The sequence below is a fragment of the Barbatula barbatula genome (assembly GCF_947034865.1).
Source record: "Barbatula barbatula genome assembly, chromosome: 24".
Taxonomy (NCBI): Eukaryota; Metazoa; Chordata; class Actinopteri; order Cypriniformes; family Nemacheilidae; genus Barbatula; species Barbatula barbatula.
Window position 1 is genome coordinate 12,604,446 of NC_136787.1, and position 8,272 is coordinate 12,612,717.

The window sequence follows — 8,272 nt, forward strand, 5'->3', positions numbered from 1 at the left end:
ACATTTTTTCCTTAAGGAAATGCACTATAGGGGCAATTCCTCTCCCTTGCACTTGGCAACAAAATACATAACATCGCAAAATATCACAGTCATATTTCATGTCAGGCAATGATTTTACAGAATTTTAGATGATATGACAGACGAACGTTTTTCAGGAAATTTAAAAAGTGCAGCGTTCCAATGTGGGAACAAAAAGTCCAATACGCAACACAATCTGCTGCAAAGCGGCTCTAAAAAAATCTATCTTTCAACAGATATATAGAGTTTTCTTCACCTCAGCGTGGAAATGATTGAAAGATATTAGCTTTTTAAATGAGCTGAGGAGCGATTAGTCCTCTTTGCCCACAAAAAGCATGTAACTGAAAGGATACAGACATAAGTAAACCCTTCCTGAAATAGAAAATGTCTACTGTTTTCTCTTCTTTCCCTCTCAGAGGGCTTATACCTAATAGTTGTGCTCAGACAATCTGTTCAGGCACTTCATAAAGGATTAGAAGCCTCATAAAGAGCCCATTCTGTGTGTTTATGTGCTTGGAGGGAACGAACCGAATTGTCTCATCACTCCCAAAGCTACAATAAACACAGGTGGCAATAAAGGTGACGACAGCTGGAAGACGCTCCAATCATAACAAAGACTTTCCAAAGCCGCACTGCCAGCATACAGTTTCTCCAACGCTCGGCTCTTCATCTCGCTCCATCTTCCTGTCCACCAACACACTCTCCGTCTAGTGAAAAACTACCGATTTCATATTTCATTATCCCAAGTGTGAAGCAAGCTTTTTAATGTAATTTGGAGTTAATCACCTCACTGCTTCAGCACAAAATGAAATCATCCTTGCAGTAAAAATCTGATTAGCTTTCACGGTTCATTTTATAAAGCCGTGTCTGGCATTCCCGTCATGGTAAAGATTTGCTGTCGTTGCGCACGCTGGATCTTTCACTCGGTAGTGTTGCGTACCTTTTACTGAAACACCTTTTTTGCACATTTGCATAATTTAAGCTATTTATGTTATTATGACTTCATAGACATATATGACGCTGCCTGTGAAAATTCACCTAAAGATTTGTTTTATTTATCGCTTTCTACATAAAACCACTCTACATAATGTAAAGAACATTCTGTGAAAATAATATTTTGATATCTTTAATATTGACCAAGTAAGCCATGTCAAAAAAATGTAATCAGTGTTAAGGATGCTAACTTTTGGTATTTTTCTGTGCAAAATAATCAAAACCTGTGTCAATAAAATCATCTATTTCAGAATTAAAAGGCACATCATTTAATCTATTATATACAGTGTTAAATACTATTTTCATCATTTTTTTATGACAATGACTATTTTAATGCGTTCCATTTCATAATCCTGGATTAATACATCATTTATTTTGTATTCAAAATCGCCTTCAAAATGAAAATTCTGTCATCGTTTGCTCACCCTGTTGTCACCCTGTTTTGTGTGATTGATATGATGTTTTGAAAAATGTTGGTAACCAAAACCATTGGTCCCCATTCACTTCTATTTTATGGACACAAAACCAATCCAAGTCAATGGGGACCAACTGCTTTCTGTTACAAACATCAAAACATATTTTTGCTCTTTGTTGTTTTGCAGAAGAAAGAAAGTCATGCAGCTTAGAAATGACAAGAGGACGTGTAAATAATGACAGCATTTTTATTTTGAAGGTGAACTATTCCTTTAATACCCAAATGCAGACCGGATACGTGTTACTTATTAAAAAAACAAAAATCCTCCAAAGCTTTTACCACAATAAGTAGGTGATGCAAAACCATGAGAAGAGAGTGTGTGGAGATATACAATATACATAAATATTACAAATAAATATTCAACTGTGCAATATTGTGATTGACCAATCAGAATGGCCTATTCCTGAGAGCTAACTGATACTATCGCTCCTCGTGACTTGCATGCACATAATGTACTTTAGTTGTTATGCTGTCAGGTGTTTTTTGTAAAAGTCACATCGAGTCTTATGTCATTATATAGTTTGTCTCTTCAGTGAGTGGAATGTTTCAAGGACAGCGAATCCCAGTTGCTGGAGGCTGAGATTTACTATGGAATGCATCAGCAGGGCCCTCGTGATGGATACATATTCTTGATGGATACATATTCTTGAGGGATAGTTCGCCCAAAAAGGAAATTCTGTCATCATTTACTCACCCTCAAGTTGTTCCAAACCTGTATGAATTTTGTTGTTCTGCTAAACACAAAAAGAAGATAACTGGAAGAATTTCTAACACTTCTGGGGGACATTTAACTACCAAAGTAGGAAAAAACAGTATAGTAGTCAAAGGTCCCCCAGAAATGTTAGGTTTCCCTCAAAATATCTTCCTTTGTGTTGAACAGACCAAAGAAATATATACAGTACAGGTTTGGAAAAACATGAGGATTTTCATTTTCGGGTTACTATCACTTTAAACAGCCTTTACACTTTACCTGGCCAACCATTCATTTTTTTACTTTGTTTTCTTTCTCAAACCAACTATCTTTACAACTACTAACCACATACACGCACACACGCACTCACGCACGCACGCACGCACGCACGCACGCACACACACACACACACACACACGCGCACAACTACCACCTCTCTGAAGCTCTCAAGAGGTAGAACAGATATAATTTCACAGCTGAGCTGCTAAAGCCACTGAGCTGTGGGGTGTACGAGATTTCACACCTGAGGTTACAATAGCGTTACAGATTGGATCTGTGACTTTACAAAGTGAAGGTATGTGCACTCCCCCCGAGCACACTCTCTCCCTCCACTCCCCTCAAACAGAATCAGAACAAAAGCATAACATAGCACATCCTCTCAGCGGATCCACTTCCATCATTCGCTCTAAATTCAGCCTTTTTACTAGGCTCTGGGAATGATGACGAATCTGAGGAGGTCTAAAGCAAACACACAGATTCGTTAAGCAGAGGGGGAAATCCTGTTAAGATTACGATGAAAACACAACAAATGTAACTAAATAATACATATACCTGTAAATTGTAGCATGAAAACAGCACAGTGCTACTAAACAATAAGAAGTTCTGGCATCATTTACCTTTATGTCATTACAAACCTGTATTTTTCTTCTGTTTAATGGATCAGTGGCTTTGTGTTCATTCAATGGAAGTCAATGGGGCTCAGTGTTGTTTGGTTACCGACATTCTTCAAAATATCTTCTCCAGGTTTTTCACCGTAAGTTATGAGTCACTTTTTTTCTGAGATGAGATGTCAAACCATATCTTCAGCAGTAAGCGACCAAGTCTACCGGCCCGTTCCAAAACTGATCCCAGAACTGTATACACCTTCAAACTTCCATTATGAACACGTGTCCCGCTGAGCCACCTCTCCAAACCCCCGCCCCGTCCTCCCTGAGGAGCTGATTATGCAAATTCAAGGCGAGCTAATTAATTGGCAGTCAAAGTCTCCCAAACTCTGCACAGCGGAGATCAGTTTCTTCAGTGAATTGGGGATCGTGCCCAGAGGCAACAACAAAATAACAGAGATTTGCAGTGGCTGATGATAATCAAGAACCATAATTGCTTTTTCAATCACAATGATAATGACACAATCTTGATGTAGAGCATTGTAATTGTGCTATTAATATGTACACTCTCCCAGCACTGCAGCCATCTGTTGTGTCGAGAGAGGAAGAGAGAGAAAGCGGGGTGCTCAAAGGCTCTTCAACACTTTAAGAGGACGTGTTACGCAGCTTACCGCTGTCAGAACGAGGTCAAATGTGTATATAATGAGGGCGTTAAATGGCTGGTTAAGAGCAATTTATTCTCTGAGGGGAAACATTGAAAGTAATACGCCGTATTAGCGCTTTAACAGAGCTTGAAGTTAAAAAGTACAATAAATAGGCTTTGATATCACACAACAATAATAATTCAGTTGCCATCAAAGGGATAGTTCATTCATTGACTTCCATTCTATGAACACAAAAGTCATTTCTCACAATATCTTTTCTTGTGTGCTTTACAGAAGAAAGAGTCATATATAGGTTTTGAATGACTTGAGGGTGAATAAATAAAAACATTTTTATTTTTGCGTGAGCGAAATCCATGCACTGCACACGTCCCGAAAAGTGAAGCCAAAGCAATTGATCGCCCCTGGTGGACGGCTCCCTCTCCGTGTAAACGAATAGGAATCACACAAAACTAAAAATTCAGCTGCATTTTAAATATATTCTTCTCAAAGTCATTTAAGTAAGTTCTTATCACGTTTGTTCAAGTTTGGTTTTAGTAGACAAAAGTAGTAGAAAATATGTCATTAATAGGGGCGCGGTAAGCCCCGTTCACACTATAGACGGTTTCAAAGTGACAACATAAACAAAGGAATAGGCCCTTGAAGTCACCATGAACAGACAAAAGACATGAATGGACTTCTTTTCCGTATCGTGAAGTATATCCGAGTGAAATTATGAAGTTTCTTAAAAATGTAGGGCGGGGCTTCCCTTTTTGATTGGTTTGTTTGTAAGTTTGGCCTGAAGGGGAGGGGAAAAAATGACTGGTCATTGGACAGTTAGCATAGTCCTACCTCTTATTTGTTGCTTATGTCATGTGGTGAAGAGTTGTTGTTCAGGGGGGGAGGTGATTCACGTTATTGATTAAAGATTACAAGTGCAAATGAATAAAAAATATGAATGGTGTGCACGGATAAATCATATAAAATAATCACTGCAACACTGCTTAAAACACTCCTGCTTGATTTCATGTTAACTTTGAGGTCGCTCAATATCAACGTCACCACCACCATTTTGGGCGATTTACCAAAAACCAATAGACTTTGGAGCGGTGGAACCGGAAGCCCTAAAATGCTAACTGGCTTACAGGTCTTGCATACAAAAATACGTCATCTCTAAACCTCCCTGTATAGGCGGGACATTGAAATCACGGCCCCGTCTCACACTCATACTGCACAGACTCGCCCTGCATTCCAATCAGCATATTATCCGTCCTAATAGTTTTCGAAAGTAGAACTAGTATGTCCCAAATTTGTAGTATGTTGAAAATAGTATTCCAAAGATTCCCGGATGGTCTTCTACTTCCGCTAGAAATTTGAAGTGCAGAATGACGCACACTCTAACGACTGATATTACTCACAGCGAGTAGGCGGAGTTTAGTGAGGATCCACTCTATTAATAAATTATATAACTGATGCGTCACTAAATTATCAAATGCACAGTAACATTACATTAAATACAAAATAATGAATGAATCGATACCTTAATGGAAAGAAGAGTTGTATTTTGATGTGTGTGACAGTTATTAGCCAAAATGTTGTCTAGGCACGTGGACACACGTTTCGGACATACTATTCATGACTCATACTCATTCTCACCAACTATACAGTACGGAAGCAGGCGATTTCGGACGCAGCCCCAGTGTGTGCGATCTCTTTTGCCATGCACTCAAAACTACCTACTATTCCAACACAAAAACAGTACCCACTATAAGGCATGGTAAGTAGGAGAATTGGAACACAGGGTCTGGCTCCAAATGACAACATCTGTGCAATATATCATAATTTTCAACAATGGTAGTCAATGAAGAGACACATCGTCCAATTTTATGGTCTATGGTCGAAATTTTGTGATTGCAAATCTTTTAAGAAGTACACTAGCATACAGTATATGGCTTTAAAACTAACAGACTTACAGCCACAAAACTCCAATAACGATTTCACTGGATCTTTAAATCTTCAGGGTCTTCAGGGTTAATTAAACTCATACAGTTCACAACGCTAAACAAGCTCCAACGATTTTGAAGATATGCTGTGCAGTTCGATAAACACCTGTAACCCGCAGCCCAACCTCAGCCGATCTCTCCAATAACTGTATTGCCTTAACTAATGCAGTCACCCAGAGACTGATGGAGTTAACGCGAGCCCAGAGCAACCGACTGAAATGATTTATGCTTCAGACCACAAGTTAATCACACATTCACCAGGTATACCCGTGCTCCCTTTCTCTCAAGATGATATGGTATACAAGAACCCCTGAGGTTTCTCTCAGGACCCAATTCCCCCCACAGAGTGGCACAGCTCAGTGTCACATCGACCTGTAATCGTGGGGGTAATAATTGTATCGCAAATTGCCAAGTGGCATATGGAAGCTCTCAATCACGAACAAAGGAGGAGTATTTTACATGGCACAATCTCTAATCTCATAAACAATACTAAAGACATGATGTAAGGCTCCAGGGTGCCATGAACGCCGAGGCCTATTGCATTTAGATGGAGCCCACGGGGTTCGAGCTGAAATATGGTGATTTGATTGCAAGCGTCTGTAAATAGCTTTTGCCAGTTCAGCCAGCCTACGCCGACAGCACGATTTGCAGCACAGCTTGTTTTGATTCAGTGCGAAGTAAAACACACACAAACTTACCGCAGTGCTTCGCATTCTGATGCGAGATGTTTTGAATTTCACAAAAGGCCGAGATCAGAGACGTGATATAACTTTGCGCGGCCAAGAGACAAATTCACAAGCTATTCCAGATGGCGGGCTTTACAAAGTGACTTGAGACTAGCGTTTGAACTCGTTTTGAAAAATCGAGTCTATCTTTGAGTGTCTGAAACGAGATGCAAAGACCGGTCATAACCCACGATCCTGACGTTTACGGTAAAGATGTGTATCTGATCCAATCCCACACACATTATCCGATTGTAAAGGCCCGGATTTTACAAATGGATGCTGCGCGGCGAGCAACAAAACACTAAAAAGACGTCAAATCAAAGCGAGAATCACATTAGAAGTGCTTTTAGATTTTAGCAGAGCTTTGCTTAGCAGACCTAAAGGTATTACTGAGCAATTTACTGAATCCGATTTAGACATGCAGCTAGAGAATCTAACAAGACACAAAAAAGAGAAAGTATTCAACTGAAAAATTACCTAATATCCGGTTTAAGTCAAAAGACTTGGTAACATTTTACATTAAGGTACCCTATATGAAGCATTTTTAAATGTGCTCATTAATGATAAATAAGTAATTTACAAATGCATTATAAAGCATCTATAACAGCGTAAATAAAAAGGGGGATTCTAATAAAATACCTGCCAAATAGTGAGCAGGTATAAGAACAACAACATAACCCCCTACAGTGTCCAGTTTGACAGCCCATATCGCAAATAACATCAAGATATTAATGAATCTCCTTTCGAGTCAAATAAATAATGAATAAATAAAATATTTGAGTTAAAAATGGCTTACTATTTGGCAGGTATTTCGGTAGAATCCCTCTTTTTATTCATGCAGTTATAACTGCTTCATAATGCAGTTGTAAATGACTTATTAATCATTAATGATCACATTTATAAATGCTTCATAAAGGGTGCCTTAATGTAAAGTGTTACCAAGAACTGAAATGACTGCAGGGGGAGACGATAAACAGTTCTAGTTCCTTCTCAGCGACCCTGCAGCTCAAAACAAAGGTGTGGTGGTGAAAAAGACTAAAGGGCATGTAAGCGTGTGTGTAAAGGTGTTAACATTTGATAGCGCCTTAAAGCAGAAACCAAACGGAGCTGTGATGTCTTCTCGGCTAGCCTGAGGCCGGATCATCACAGCTCAGTCAAAGCTTTGAAGTAGCACGAGACCTGCGTTGTTGAGAATCATTCACACCACTACAGCAAACACCAGAGTGCAGATTGTTTTCTGTATATCACCCTACGTTTTTGACTTTTACCATAACATTCTCAGTGTCCCTGTGGACGAATGTGTACCGTTGGTTATTTTAAAGCATCCTTATAGAGCACATAAGAAGTTTTGACAGTTTCTTAAATAGTAACATAAATACTTGCACTGTGTATAAGTGTAAGGAGGCTTAAGTCATGTTATTATATACACAAGTTATATTTGACGTCAGCTGCATGGTTTAATAGTTGTTAAGGCCATGGGTTCAAACCAGGGAACAACAAAAATACCCTTTATATTAAATTCACTTAATATAGTCACTTAAGATGGAAGAGTTTTTATAAAGTATAATATGTTCTGGGGTCTAGACAGGATTTCTGTGTTGTTCTTTAGTAGTGTTAAGTATTGGGCGTCAATTTTGCAAGATCAGGTCTGATTGTAAATCACTATATTCTAGAGCTCTTAAAACACAAAAAGCTATTGTTCTTGTGCAGAAATAACAGGTGACTGGCCATCAATTCATTGTGTAATTGAAAATGTGAGTGTTTCCATATGCACACTGTTACTATTGGTTATTTTCCCCATGTGACAAGAGCGCCCCCACATGGAGGTCAAAGAAATGTCAC